The following is a 16651-nucleotide window of genomic DNA, read 5'->3' as shown; positions in this document are numbered from 1 at the left end:
TCTCCCTAGGGAGGCTTCCCCCTTACAGTGAGATTCACTGCCTCTGCTGACATCAGGACCTTGACATCGTGCTGGGAGCGCAGCTTAAGCCTTCTTCCCAAGCCTGTATGTCCAGTACTGTCAATAAAATGACCACAAAATAATCTACATCTACATCTACATCCATACTCCGCAAGCCACCTGACGGTGTGTGGCGGAGGGTACCTTCAGTACCTCTATCGGTTCTCCCTTCTATTCCACTCTCGTATTGTTCGTGGAAAGAAGGATTGTCGGTATGCCTCTGTGTGGGCTCTAATCTCTCTGATTTTATCCTCATGGTCTCTTCGCGAGATATACGTAGGAGGGAGCAATATACTGCTTGACTCTTCGGTGAAGGTATGTTCTCGAAACTTCAATAAAAGCCCGTACCGAGCTACTGAGCGTCTCTCCTGCAGAGTCTTCCACTGGAGTTTATCTATCATCTCCGTAACGCTTTCGCGATTACTAAATGATCCTGTAACGAAGCGCGCTGCTCTCCGTTGGATCTTCTCTATCTCTTCTATTAACCCTATCTGGTACGGATCCCACACTGCTGAGCAGTATTCAAGCAGTGGGCGAACAAGCGTACTGTAACCTACTTCCTTTGTTTTCGGATTGCAATTCCTTAGGATTCTTCCAATAAATCTCAGTCTGGCGTTTGCTTTACCGACGATCAGCATTATATGATCATTCCATTTTAAATCACTCCTAATGCGTACTCCCAGATAATTTATGGTATTAACTGCTTCCAGTTGCTGACCTGCTATTTTGTAGCTAAATGATAAAGGATCTATCTTTCTGTATATTCGCAGCACATTACACTTGTCTACATTGAGATTCAATTGCCATTCCCTGCACCATGCGTCAATTCGCTGCAGATCCTCCTGCATTTCAGTACAATTTTCCATTGTTACAACCTCTCGGTACACCACAGCATCATCTGCAAAAAGCCTCAGTGGACTTCCGATGTCATCCACCAGGTCATTTATGTATATTGTGAATAGCAACGGTCCTATGACACTCCCCTGCGGCACACCTGAAATCACTCTTACTTCGGAAGACTTCTCTCCATTGAGAATAACATGCTGCGTCCTGTTATCTAGGAACTCCTCAATCCAATCACACAATTGGTCTGATAGTCCATATGCTCTTACTTTGTTCATTAAACGACTGTGGGGAACTGTATCGAACGCCTTGCGGAAGTCAAGAAACACGGCATCTACCTGTGAACCCGTGTCTATGGCCCTCTGAGTCTCGTGGACGAATAGCGCGAGCTGGGTTTCACATGACCGTCTTTTTCGAAACCCATGCTGATTCCTACAGAGTAGATTTCTAGTCTCCAGAAAAGTCATTATACTCGAACACAATACGTGTTCCAAAATTCTGCAACTGATCGACGTTAGAGATATAGGTCTATAGTTCTGCACATCTGTTCGACGTCCCTTCTTGAAAACGGGGATGACCTGTGCCCTTTTCCAATCCTTTGGAACGCTACGCTCTTCTAGAGACCTACGGTACACCGCTGCAAGAAGGGGGGCAAGTTCCTTCGCGTACTCTGTGTAAAATTGAACTGGTATCCCATCAGGTCCAGAGGCCTTTCCTCTTTTGAGCGATTTTAATTGTTTCTCTATCCCTCTGTCGTCTATTTCGATATCTACCATTTTGTTATCTGTGCGACAATCTAGAGAAGGAACTACAGTGCAATCTTCCTCTGTGAAACAACTTTGGAAAAAGACATTTAGTATTTCGGCCTTTAGTCTGTCATCCTCTGTTTCAGTACCATTTTGGTCACAGAGTGTCTGGACATTTTGTTTTGATCCACCTACCGCTTTGACATAAGACCAAAATTTCTTAGGATTTTCTGCCAAGTCAGTACATAGAACTTTACTTTCGAATTCATTGAACGCCTCTCGCATAGCCCTCCTCACACTACATTTCGCTTCGCGTAATTTTTGTTTGTCTGCATGGCTTTGGCTATGTTTATGTTTGCTGTGAAGTTCCCTTTGCTTCTGCAGCAGTTTTCTAACTCGGTTGTTGTACCACGGTGGCTCTTTTCTATCTCTTACGATCTTGCTTGGCACATACTCATCTAACGCATAATGTACGACGGTTTTGAACTTTGTCCACTGATCCTCAACACTATCTGTACTTGAGACAAAACTTTTGTGTTGAGCCAACAGGTACTCTGAAATCTGCTTTTTGTCACTTTTTCTAAACAGAAAAATCTTCCTACCCTTTTTAATATTCCTATTTACGGCTGATATCATCGATGCCGTAACCGCTTTATGATCGCTGATTCCCTGTTCTGCGTTAACTTTTTCAAATAGTTCGGGTCTGTTTGTCACCAGAAGGTCTAATATGTTATCCCCACGAGTCGGTTCTCTGTTTAACTGCTCAAGGTAGTTTTCAGATAAAGCACTTAAAAAAATTTCACAGGATTCTTTATCCCTGCCACCCGTTATGAACGTTTGAGTCTCCCAGTCTATATCTGGCAAATTAAAATCTCCACCCAGAACTATAACATGGTGGGGAAATCTACTCGAAATATTTTCCAAATTATCCTTCAGGTGCTCAGCCACAACAGCTGTTGAGCCAGGGGGCCTATAGAGACATCCAATTACCATGTCTGAGCCTGCTTTAACCGTGACCTTCACCCAAATCATTTCACATTTCGGATCTCCGTCAATTTCCTTCGATACTATTGCACTTCTTATCGCTATAAACACGCCTCCCCCTTCACTGTTCAGCCTGTCTCTACGGTATACATTCCAATCTGAGTTTAGGATTTCATTACTGTTTACGTCTGGTTTCAGCCAACTTTCTGTCCCTAGTACTATATGGGCATTGTGACCGTTTATTAATGAGAGCAGTTCTGGGACCTTTCTATAGACGCTCCTGCAGTTTACTATTAGCACATTAATATTGTTATTCTCTGTTGCATTTTGCCTACTCCTACCTTGCCGCGTCTCAGGAGGCGTCTTGTCGGGCCTAGGGAGGGGATTCTCTAACCTAAAAAACCCCCATGTGCACTCCACACGTACTCCGCTACCCTTGTAGCCGCTTCCGGCGTGTAGTGCACGCCTGACCTATTCAGGGGGACCCTACATTTCTCCACCCGATAGCGGTGGTCGAGAAATTTGCACCCCAGATCTCCGCAGAGTCGTCTGAGCCTCTGGTTTAAGCCTTCCACTCGGCTCCAAACCAGAGGACCGCGATCGGTTCTGGGAACGATACTACAAATATTAGCTCTGATTCCACCCCGCGAGCGAGGCTTTCCGCCTTCACCAATTCCGCCAACCGCCTGTATGAACTGAGGATGACCCCTGAACCCAGACGGCAGGAGTCATTGGTGCCGACATGAGCAATAATTTGCAGTCGGGTGCACCCAGTGCTCTCTATCGCCGCCGGTAGGGCCTCCTCCACATCTCGGATGAGGCCCCCCGGCAAGCAGACAGAGTGAACACTGGCCTTCTTCCCCGACCTTCCCGCTATTTCCCTAAGGGGCTCCATCACCCGCCTAACGTTGGAGCTCCCAATAACTAATAAACCCCTCCCCCCGTGTGCCTGCTCGGACCTTGCTGAAGGAGCAGCCACATGTCCACTCACAGGCAGAGCGGGCGATGCCACAAGGCCAGCCTCCACATTGACCCTCCGCCTCGTGCGCCGCGAACGCCGCTGAACCCGCCACTCCCCTTGGGGAGAGGGTGGCCCAACCGCGCCCGGTACCCGAGAAGATGTCTCGACAGCAGGGACAGTGTGTGAAGCATGTAACACCTGGGGTGTACCCTGCGACGCACCAGACTCCCCACTGCCGCTACACTCCGAGGCAGCAGCCTGAAGACGGCTGACCGCGGCCATCAACACGCTCAGCTGTTCGCGAACAGTGGCCAGCTCCTCCTGCGTCCGTACACAGCAGTAACACATCCTATCCATCCTAAGGAATCAATTTACTGAAGAGAGTTGTTCAACCTTTAACTAGACTGCTAATTCACTAAAGGCGGCTGTTTATAATGGTAGAAAATGAAACAATATCGCTTAGCGATATGTGACAGTAATGTTGCAACACTATTCTCAAAAAACCAAGATCCAGGTTGTAGTGCTGGTGTTCTTGTGAAATTAATCTATGGCAAACTTCAAGACGATTTTACTTAGCAAAAACCGGCGAAAAAAGGGCTGCCAAGTACTGTTATACAGTGATGGTTAAAGCAAATGCTTTATCCTAAAACCGTGTTCCATTTTCGGCGGTCTTGGCCCTGGAACTTAGGCTGGTAAAGCTCCCGAGCGTTGTCATACTTGAGCTGGAAATAGCTAGTTTGTTACCTGGTTGTGGTAGAAATTCGTGTTACTGGCATTTAACCGGCCATAGATGGAGAGGCTGTGGCGTAAAGGTATTGATGATCACTTGTGGCACCGATGCGACAACGCTCGCTCGTTAGAGGTACGAGGAAATGCTTTGCTAGTGTCCCCCAGAAATAGGTTGGCATTAACGATATACCGCCCCATGTCAGAATACCAACAATCTTTCCCAGTTTTGGTAGCCTATGAGACTATTTCGCTGTAATTATTGACATCCTAATACAAGATGAAAGATAATATATGCAAATAGGATTGCATTCAATGGAGATTTCAATAACTATATTGAGCGTGATGTATTCGGTTTTTATCCCTCTTCGTAGAGAAAGATCTTGATTAACTTAATCTGTCAGCAACAGGCGACTTTGTTACACACAACACACTCGACAGTTTATAACTGGTCAGTAGAATACAACAGCAAACCATCTCGTGTCCGGGTGTGAACTACATCTAGTCCAACAAAAACAACCCAAGCATCTATTTTGAAAATATATATAGGTAATGTAGATAAATATGAGAGCACTAAGAAACACAGCTCGACAGTGACTGATGAGAAAAACCATTATATCATCGCCAACCCGAGACTCAATGCTACTTGATAGCATTCCTGGTCCATGACAGTATGTATTCGGGGCAAGGATGAATGGAGAATTATTCTTTCGACAATACTGGTGGCAAATGGCGAAATCCGCTAACATAACAAACTTTGACAAGGGGCAAATTGCTATAGCACTGCTTCTGGGATCGAACCTTCCGGAAACAGGGAAGCTGATCTGCTATTCGCATGCTACTGCCATGAGCGTCTATGGAAAATGGTTGAAGGACGGTGAAAACACGAGTAGGACGCCCAAGTCTCACCACATAACTTGGAGGTCGAGGTTTGCCGGCTCTGTGACTAAACTGACAACAGAGAATAATGCTAGTGGAGGTGCACGTGATTCTGAGCTCAGTGTTCAGTTCACATTGTTAACATCGTTCTCTGCAGCAACGATCCCCATATTGACTAAATGACATAGTCAGTTACAAATACCAACCTTAAATTTCTTAATACGCGTTTTGTACACCAATAGTCGGAATTGTCTGCTGAGTTCTCCTGCATTTTCATTAAATAAGCAACTTTTACGTGGTTAGGCGTCACACTAATGATAAATACAACCTGTCGTACACCTAAGATTGTTGCTGTCACTGTGGTGGTGATATTGTTGTGCACAGTGGCCAAAGTCAACGATTATTCTCATAAAAAATGGTTCAAATGGCTCTGGGCACTATGGGACCTAACATCTGAGGCCATCAGTACCCTAGAACTTAGAACTAAGCTAAGGACATCACACACATCCATACCCGAGGCAGGATTCGAAGCTGCGACCGTTGCAGCAGCGTGGATCCAGATTGAAGCGCCTAGAACCGCTCGGTCACAACGGCCGGCGATTATTCTCTTAGTGTTCGGGGAATACAATATTAGCAACAGCACTGATTCGTCTGCTTCATGTAGAGTTTTTTAAGAGTATAGAGTTAAGGACAGAGAAGGGCCATTCGTGTTCTGCCCACTGTCACAGTGCAATTCTTCTCACGACCGCAGTCTGGAGGTGATGAACACACACTTTCGTGATTTCGGCGAAATGTAACTTTCGCAGTCGGCGGCAGCGCGCTCTGTGCTCTGAGCACTCCTTAGGGTCCTACTTGTTCCGGCATACAACTTGAGTTGCCCATTTGATTGTAATTTGTGACTTAATGCCCGCATCTCGTGGTCGTGCGGTAGCGTTCTCGCTTCCCACGCCCGGGTTCCCGGGTTCGATTCCCGGCGGGGTCAGGGATTTTCTCTGCCTCGTGATGGCTGGGTGTTGTGTGCTGTCCTTAGGTTAGTTAGGTTTAAGTAGTTCTAAGTTCTAGGGGACTTATGACCACAGCAGTTGAGTCCCATAGTGCTCAGAGCCATTTGAACCATTTGTGACTTAATCGCATCAACGTTGAATCAACTAGCTGACCTGAAAAGAAAACTTATTGCATTTCCTCGATGCAGTTCTCCGTATTATTTGATACTTCCCCACAGCGTTAGTCACTTTTTGTATATTCAATCTGGATTTTTAGAAAACTTTGCTCTCTTAACTACCTGTGTGTTATATCCAATAACTAGAGAGAATAAAAATCTTTTATACTCAGAAGTGATTTAAATTACAAGATCTTTTAAATTATCCTACAATTTTTCCGCAGTTAAGGGTCCCACTAATGACAAATACAGCCTGTTGCACGCCTAAGCTTGTTGTTATCACTGTAGCATTATTATCGTTGTGCATTCTTAGTATTCAGAAAATGTAACGAGCATTGCATTCGCTCGTCTGGTTTCATTATAAGTCTGATTATGCAAAGCTGTGTCTATTTCCCCTAGGATTCTAATGTTGCTATATGTTGTTTCATGAGTATCAGACTAACGACCTTGCAGTATCCAGATGTGATAAGCAACATTTTATAGCAACGTCATAGAATAACGCAGATCTAGGGTTAAGTGATCACACAGACAGTTTATTATTTCAATTTTCTTCGAGAAGAATCGTCACAGAACGCTTCACGGACTGATTCAAAACTTATGTCTATACCTGTAGTCAATGAAAGGCAAGAAACTGGATTCCAATCCCCTTCGGTAGACATTTGTAATTTGTCCCGTAGGAAAATAATTATTTGAAAACAATGAAGGCTAGGAGCACAGCATTACGCATTGTGCTCTTTTCAGCTGCTGCACTTCTCTGGTGGTCGCACACATTTTCAGTTTTCTTTAGATAGTACCTCTACGCAACGCTAGTAGCATACGTTTTACGTACGTACCTTCGATACTAAGGAGTGTTACACGTCACAGATGAGTATCACATTTATCACCGATCAGCGAAAAACAGGAATTCACATAATTCGTAGATAAAAATTTTGAATTAGACAGATGATAACAAAATTACGGATAGAACCTCAGATAAAAGTTGTATGCTATTTTACGCAAAGCAGAATATACTATCTTACGCTACAACACTCTTCTGTCTTTTCTGAAAGAACATGTAACTTTGTTATCAGTGACTCATGACTGATAAGATAGCGTGCAGAGGGGTCACCAACGACATCTCTGCGCATTCAGTTAAGAAGGGCAATAATTAAGTTAAATTTAGTAATGCAGTGGGGATTCTGCACAGGCATATTCCAGTGCTTCCAAGATACTTCTACCTCAGTTCCTCGGCCCTCCTTTAATGCAATTACAGAAATAGTCGAGACTCAGCTATTCCGCAGTAATAACGATAAGGTTACTTCTTTGAGTATATTTATTTGTACATTTCATAGCGCTATCGATAAAACATTGCGAGTAAGTACTAAAATTTTACTGTTGGGTAACTTGACAGGTGTTGTAAACTGAACAGCGTGTTGCCGTTTTCAGATACCAAGTCATCAGATAAATTTATTTTTAAGAGTTTTAATTTTTTTTCTTCGTGTGATAATCATATTTGCACCATTTTCTTCAGTTAGCGTGTGTACTTAGAGTATACACCTTTCTGAACGTCCTTCTGCCACATAAAATTCGAAACATCTCCAGCTGAACGCATCTTTTTCCTGTATCTGTCAACGAGAGAGGACAAGATGTGTACTGGGGTGCTTGAGCGATATCGAAACCAGCTGATCTGTTTTTAGATGAATCGGGAGCAACAGCAACCCAAGTAATAAAGGTACTGAGGGCTTATGGCAGGTCATTGTTGGTAAGAAGCAACCAATTATGAGTGAGTCGGTTGCAGTAGGGTACAAAAATGTGTGTGAAATCTTATGGGAATTAACTACTAAGGTCATCAGTCCCTAAGCTAACACACTACTTAACCTAAATTATCCTAAGGACAAACACACACACCCATGCCCGAGGGAGGACTCGAACCTCCGCTGGGACCAGTCGCACAGCAGTAGGGTACAGATAATTGTCTCGAAGGAACTTGGAGTTAATATGACAAAGCAATGGCACAGTTTCGTCTGTTAGATACCACGCCTAGGATGAACAACACAAACTTTATATTCGTGGTCGGGTATTAACATCCGAAGGGCACCATGGAAAGGTTGTTAGGATGATGCATGTAACACTGTGTAACTGACGCCCCAACGATATTCCTCGTGTTTTCCAGTCTCATGATTGCCTACGGCTGACATCCTCACGATCGTGATATAGCGTTTGTCTTGATGTTGATATATTTCGGTCAAAGATTTTAAAGGGACGTTTTGTATGACCAAGTAGTGCTATGTCAGCCGTGGTGGCTCTAATTTTGGCGGTCATGGCACTCCGCTGGCGCCACTCCATACCTGAGCTCCCCAGTGGCACGTAAAGTGCCCTCCGCCACACACCGTTGGGTGGCTTGCGGAGTATAAATGTAGATGTAGATGTAGATATCGATCCTGATCATATGTCAGGAGCTAGGGCTCTTGATGGAGGCGTGTGTTGTTGGTTTTTGGCGGGTCCTGGTTCTGACAATTAGCTGGAGGGCACGTGGCTGGCAAGCTGGTGGTTTTGGGTGACGCCTGCTGTCCGGTACGGGCCCCAAGAGGCCGCGAGTGGTCAAATCGGTCTGAGGGAAGCCTTGCCGGCTCGATTAAGGACTGACAGCAGCGGGCCGAGGTTGCACGTCGCGTGCAACCTGGTAGGCAAGTCCCTACAATAGAGTACTCTGCAAGCTTACATTTTGCAGTACCTCGAAAACCGCTTGTATGGATTGGAGGCAACAATACCCCGACTTGGAATCCTGGAAGTCACGACTCCTTCACATCTGAGTGGAGTTAAGTGCTGTTTTACGTAGTACTTGCTATCGTAAGGCCACGTCCGTGTTAATGTAGAATATTGTTTCAAGACATATTCCGAGTAAAAAAAATTGTTTAAATGTCTCTAGGCACTATGGGAATTACCATCTAAGGTCATCAGTCTCCTAGACTTTGAACTACTTAAACCTGACGAACTTAAGGACATCACACGCATCCATGCCCGAGGCAGGATTCGAACCTGCGACCACAGCAGCAGCGCGGTTCCGTACTGAAGCGCCTAGAACCACTCAGTCACAGTGACTGGCTAAGTGTGACCCGTGGTAAAAACTGCTGTTTTGAAGAGCGCGCTGCAGCGCGTTGTGTGAAGCAGTCGCCCTCCGTTGTTGGCGGTGGCACCGCTGTGGCAATCGCAGCTTTGGTGTCTCCCTCTGGTGGGAAAGGGGAAAGGTTGCCTGTTCACGTGCATTTAAGGGGCGCCATGAGCTCGCCAGTGGATCAGTCTGGGTGAGTATGGAGTCAGTCTGGGGTCAGTCTCTCGTCCCCAGCTTGCTAGTCTGTCTCTCGTCCGAATTTGTGGCGCAATGAGAGAACTCAACGAGTGGTCGCACGGTCGGGGGGCTTAGTTCCCGCATCTGGGTCTGCGCGTTTGGCCGCCAGTCTGCTCGAGTTGCTCAGGCAATGGTCATTGGCGGTTGAATCGATCGGTTGTTCGGTCGCGCACTGAGACACAAGATGACTTGTCCGCCTTGAGCATCGGCGCATGTGAGTCGCCACGTGAGTCCAGTGGACCGCGCCGTATAGCGAGGGATAGTGACGTCGCGGCCGTCACGAGAGCAACAGGAGTCAACCCACGACGTCGGTCTGGCCGGCACGAGCTGCGACGCCGTGAGACGGGAGATCGGCGCGCCTTTCTGCGTCCGATGAAGCGGCTGGCAGCGGACGGTGCGGGAGAGCATGTCGGGGGTGCTGCGCCAGGTCTTCGCCAGAAATCATTGTTTATTAGAAGTTAAGTGCTTGGTGATATGTTGTTTCATTCGCTTGATAAGTTCTACTTGTTTTCTTGGTGAGGTCACCAGCCGCTTTGTTTTGGGGTCGTCCCACCATTCTTCTCCGTTTGCCCACCCGCGGGAAGGTGGTTATTTATGAATAGTGTGGTCCGTTTTCCCCTTGTGGAGAAGGGGCGGGTTAGAGCAACCTGCGGTTCGGGTTGTTCGGTAATCTCCCTATCAATCTGCCGTACGTTAATAGCTGCCTCTGTCATGTTTGTGCCGACCGCGGTGGCCACGCGGTTCTAGGCGCTGCAGTCCGGAACCGCGCGACTGCTACGGTCGCAGTTTCGAATCCTGCCTCGGGCATGGATGTGTGTGATGTCCTTAGGTTAGTTAGGTTCAAGAAGTTCTAAGTTCTAGGGGACTGATGACCACAGATGTTAAGTCCCATAGTGCTCAGAGCCACTTGAACCATTTTTTGTTAAGTCCCATAGTGCTCAGAGCCATTTGAACCATTTGTCAAGTTTGTCGGATTCGGTGTGTTAACGAATATATTGCTTGAAGTGTAACGGCCTAATTCCTGAAATATGTTTTTATCTTGCCTATCATCTTGAGAGGCGGTATATGTGTACTGTAGAGCATTTTGGCCAATTCTGTATAATTTGATGTAAGATCTCATTTCATGGGATTCTATTGAAATGGTCATTTTAGTATATAAAGTTGTCATGCTTCCACCGTAAGACTTTTCTTAGAAGTTAAAATCAAGCTGCACCTTCGGTGGCAAGTTAATCTTTTAATTTTATTGTTTTGTACCATTTCCATCCCTCCTACGAGGTGCACAGTTTGTGTACTTGAGTGAATTGTTAAAACTTTTACTTTAAGGTAATCTGGTGTGTTGCATATTTGCACCTGTGTAGTCTTTCAGAGGTTGTTGTGAGCGGTCGTGACTACAGCCATGTCAAAAGGGAGCGGCAACGTTCTCAGCCCAAAAGCTCGTACACTCAAAAATTTCTTTCTTTCTGCCTCTGAATAAATTGTAACTTGATGTTTAGAGGGTGCTTTCTGCTTATAATTTTATATCTGTTTCTTAAAAAAAAGGCTTTTAGGAATAAAGTTCCCATTTGTTAAAAGCAATTTCATTTTGATTTCGTCGGCTACTCCCTGGCAACTACTTCCACGCTCACAAAGTATGATTAAATGTGTTAAAGTTCTTGACGAATCGCTAGTAAATAAAGTAAACTCTTAAGAAAAATTATTCAAAGTAATTTCACGGTTCAAAGTGTACGAGTATTCTGTGTTATAAATCGAGTTCATGAAACTGAAATTGTAACATAGTCTCTGTTGTGTACATAGTTCCGCGTAGTCAGCGCATACACAACTTCCCCACTAGAGCGCACCCCGCTAAGCACAACAGCGCAGGCGCAACGCTCGTCTGACTCCGCACTACGAGATGGCGCTGTCTTAGAGACGGACTAAATTCTGCTTCCGCCGATCCGCGTATTAATATGTAACACAGCCAATGAGATTGCTGCTAAACGTAGAACCTTTTCTCCTCGCGAATCACACTCGCGCAGTGATACCTGAACACACGAGGAATTATAACGAGTGTAGAGACCTCCGATTAGTCAGTCTGCATTAGTCTACATTAGTCTGTAGTCAAGTTTTAGTCTGCGCCTAATAAGATTATCATATTCCTGTACATAGCCATGAAGATATAGACACTTTGTCAAGTATCAGTGATATGTGAGAATAAGATTAACGTACCAAGACCAAAGGAACTTCAGATTGTCAATTGTAAATAGCATCCAGAATCAAGTTACGTGATTTCTATGCTTTTTATTATTTTAATAAATGTGTGTGAAAATTAATCAAGTTCTGCTTAAAGTTGGTCACCGTCAATCTGCTACTCTAAGCGTGCAAGTGGCATATTTATCGTCTGACCTAACGGCAGAAGATAAACACGCCACGATGAGACCACGAGACATATTGCTGACACTCGCCTATTTCGTTAGAGCGACAAGTCAAATAATCTGATAGTGTTTGTACCGAAGGTCTTACAGTACGCACACCACAGTCTGTGTGGAAGGCACGGTACGATTTGTAGATCAGTTTTCACGTACTCATTGTATTAGCAGGCGCTGATATTTCGCCTTGTAATATGCAAGCTATTTTAAGGAGTATTAAGCTTGTAACTTGTATGTGTAGTCACTTTTGCAACAAGTAGAGATTCCCTACAGTCTTGTCTTATTTGGGCAGATTACTGTTCCCTTCTAATGTGTGTTGGCAGGGTAGTCTTGACAGCAGACGACGCGTTTCTGTGTCCTGGGCCCGGATCCGAGACGTTTTTTCTCTCTGCTGTGGCGGCGCTTCCGTCGTCGCACGACGTCTAGGTTGGCCCGAAACATGGCGCCTCTACCAGCCGCGTTGCGTTGGCTCAAGTTAAGTAAATTTGGTCGTTTGATACGTGCCACGCCAGAGTATCGCTAATCAATCAGGAACTGTTGATCTATCCAATACTGCGAATTCAGTAAGCACATAAGCTTTGAAATATGTTCCACAAGCCAAAAGTTCCTCATCACTATGTTGTTGTTGTTGTGGTCTTCAGTCCTGAGACTGGTTTGATGCAGCTCTCCATGCTACTCTATCCTCTGCAAGCTTCTTCATCTCCCAGTACCTACTGCAGACTACATGCATCTGGATCTGCTTAGTGTATTCATCTCTTGGTCTCCCTCTACGATTTTTACCCTCCACGCTGCCCTCCAATACTAAATTGGTGATCCCTCGATGTCTCAGAACATGTCCTACCAACCGATCCCTTCTTCTCGTCAACTTGTGCCACAAACTCCTCTTCTCCCCAATCCTATTCAGTACCTCCTCATTAGTTATGTGATCTACCCATCTAATCTTCAGCATTCTTCTGTAGCACCGCATTTCGAAAGCTTCTATTCTCTTCTTGTCCAAACTAGTTTTCATACATATTTCACTTCCATACATGGCTACACTCCATACGTATACTTTCAGAAATGACTTCCTGACACTTAAATCTATACTCGATGTTAACAAATTTCTCTTCTTCAGAAACGCTTTCCTTGCCATTGCCAGTCTACATTTTATATCCTCTCTACTTCGACTATCATCAGTTATTTTGCTCCCCAAATATCAAAACTCCTTTACTACTTTAAGTGTCTCATTTCCAAATCTAATTCCCTCAGCATCACACGACTTAATTCGACTACATTCCATTATTCTCGTTTTACTTTTGTTGATGTTCATCTTATACCCTCCTTTCAAGATACTGTCCAAGCCGTTCAGCTGCTCTTCCAAGTCCTTCCCTGTCTCTGACAGAATTACAATGTCATCGGCGAACCTTAAAGTTTTTATTTCTTCTCCATGGATTTTAATACCTACTCCTAATTTTTCTTTCGTTTCCTTTACTGCTTGCTCAGTATACAGATTGAACAACATTTGGGCGAGACTACAACCCCGTCTCACTCCCTTCCCAACCACTGCTTCCCATTCATGTCCCTCGACTCTTATAACTACCATCTGGTTTCTGCACAAATTGTAAATAGCCTTTTGCTCCCTGCATTTTACCCCTGCCGCCTTCAGAATTTGAAAGAGAGTATTCCAGTCAACGTTGTCAAAAGCTTTCTCTAAGTCTACAAATGCTAGAAACGTAGGTTTGCCTTTTCTTAATCTAGCTTCTAAAATAAGTCGTAGGGTCAGTATTGCCTCACGTGTTTCCATATTTCTACGTAATCCAAACTGATCTTCCCCAAGGTCAGCTTCTACCAGTTTTTTCATTCGTCTGTAAAGAATTCGCGTTAGTATTTCGCAGCAGTGACTTATTAAACTGATAGTTCTGTAATTTTCACATCTGTCAACACCTGCTTTCTTTGGGATTGGAATTATTATATTCTTCTTGAAGTCTGAGGGTATTTCACCTGTCTCATACATCTTGCTCACCAGATGGTAGAGTTTTGTCAGGACTGGCTCTCCCAAGGCCGTCAGTAGTTCTAATGGAATATTGTCTACTCCATGGGCCTTGTTTCGACTCAGGTCTTTCAGTGCTCTGTCAAACTCTTCACGCAATATCGTATCTCCCATTTCATCTTCATCTACATCCTCTTCAATTTCCATAATATTGTCCTCAAGTACATCGCCCTTGTATAGACCCTCTATATACTCCTTCCACCTTTCTGCTGTTTTATTATTCGTTTCAACCTTGCACCCTTATTGCTACTTCTGAAGCGTGTGTATAAATTGTTGAGTTTCCTTTTCATCCACAGTCGTTAGCTATCTCCACTCACTGTCAAACTCGTCTGATTGTTCCATGTTGGCTGTAATAGCGGCCTGCTGTATTTGCCAGCTTATATTGTATTATGAGTGGGCGTAGTCTATTAGTTTAATGTGTTTTCGATGCCTGGGGCTGCGTGGGGTTAGCCGCGTGGTCTAAGGCGCTGCAGTCATGAACTGTGCGGCTGGTCCCGGTGGAGGTTCGAGTCCTCCCTCGGGCATGGGTGTGTGTGTTTTTCCTTAGGATAATTTAGGTTAAGTAGTGTGTAAGCTTAGGGACGGATGACCTTAGCAGTTAAGTCCCGTAAGATTTCACACACATTTGAACATTTTTTTGATGCCTGGGGTATTGTTAGTACATTTAAAGGAAGTCATTTATAATTCATTTTACTGATAAAACTCAGTTTGTTGAACCCACTAGCAGGCACACCCATTTGGTATGACTTATTACTTGTATTTGACGACTGTATAGTATTGGTTTCAAGCCAATTTTCTTAATGGTATACATTTTTAAGGTTTGTTATTAATGAATCGATCCTGTTCAAGTACTTTAAATTACTGTGAGCGTTGTCATTCTTTTAACTATGTTTTTAAATTTTAATTGCAGTAATTGTTGATGATCAATAAAATATATTCCATGAAACAACAAATGACCAAATATGTGGGTCCACCTTCCATGTTTTCTATCTTAAAATTATCCCAGCCCTTGTCGTGAGTTATCACTATGCTTCAAACTTTATACACAGTGAACCGCTACGGTCGCAGGTTCTAATCCTGCCTCGGGCATGGATGTTTGTGGTGTCCTTAGGTTAGTTAGGTTTAAGTAGTTCTACGTTCTAGGGGACTGATGACCTCAGAAGTTAAGTCCCATAGTGCTCAGAGCCATTTGAACCAGTTTTTGAACACAGTGAACGGAAGACTTTTTTTACCTGATCACTTTATTCTGGACGCTCAGTTGCCCAACGACAATATTTTAGGACATCTATGTCTGAGCTACCCACAAAATATCTGAAGCAGACTTTGTCCCGTCGCTGACGCGACTAAGCGCTACTCTGCATGACGAACAAGACAAAAATCCGCTGACGCAATGTAAGAGTGGTATTTAATTATTCTGGGAAGACTGGCTGCTGCTTGACGCGATAATGACGTCATATTCAATTACTCACGTTCGTTGTGACATTTCGAAAAAGTTGACAATCTTCACATACCTCATTCGCAAATACTGGATTGGACGGAGAAAAGGTGCCTAGATCCATTTGAAACTCTATAGAAAAGCGATAATTTACTGGCTTGCCAGATAACAAGTACAGAATGCGTAACACAGTAAACAGAATGTGACTTGACGTAGTGGTAAAAATGTAAAAGTGTCTGATGGTCAGTTAATCTAGTTTATTACGTAGAACTGAAGTTCTTTAAAAACGTAAATATAGATGCGACTGTTATAACAGTTTTTTCAATTTTTTGACATATTTCTATTAAGTTGTGGAGCGAATAAATAACCGTTCTCATCAATGACTAATTCTCTCTCGAGTCTCAAACTGGTTCCCCCTGGTCGACGTTAAGAGCTACCGCAGCGGTAATTGTCTTGGCCAAAAATAGTAAACGAAACTTCAACAGATTTTAAAAAGTGCAGGGTGAAGAAAATCAGGTTACCATTGTCCCATTTTAAGCTGCACTGAGGTGACAAAATAGGCGAGATAGCAACATGCACATATACAGATGGCGGTAGTTACGCGCATACAAGGTATACAAGCACAGTACACTGGCGGAGGTGTCACGTGTACTCATGTGATTCATGTGAAAAGATTTCCGACGTGATTATAGTAGCACGCCGGGAATCAACAGACTTTGAACGCGCAACGGTAGTTGGAGCTAGACGCGTAGGACATTCCATTTGGAATAACGTTAGGGAGTACGATATTCTGAGATCCAAAGTGTTAAGAGGTTACCAGATTACCGCATTGCAACCATTACCTCTCGACACGGACAACGCAGAGGCCGACTGCCTTCAATTAACGACCGAGAGCAGCGGCGTTTGCGTAGAGTTGTCAGGGCTAACTGACAAGCAAAACTGCGTGAAGTAATCGGAGGAATCAAGGTGGGATGCACGACGAACATATCATAACAGAGCGACGAAATTTATCGTTAATGGGCTATGGCAGCAGACGACCGGCAACAGCGTCTTTGCTAACAACACGACATCGCTTGCAACGCCTGGGCTCGTGACC

Source organism: Schistocerca cancellata, chromosome 3, assembly GCF_023864275.1.
Source record: "Schistocerca cancellata isolate TAMUIC-IGC-003103 chromosome 3, iqSchCanc2.1, whole genome shotgun sequence".
Classification (NCBI taxonomy): domain Eukaryota; kingdom Metazoa; phylum Arthropoda; class Insecta; order Orthoptera; family Acrididae; genus Schistocerca; species Schistocerca cancellata.
Note: the sequence above shows the minus strand (reverse complement) of the source record.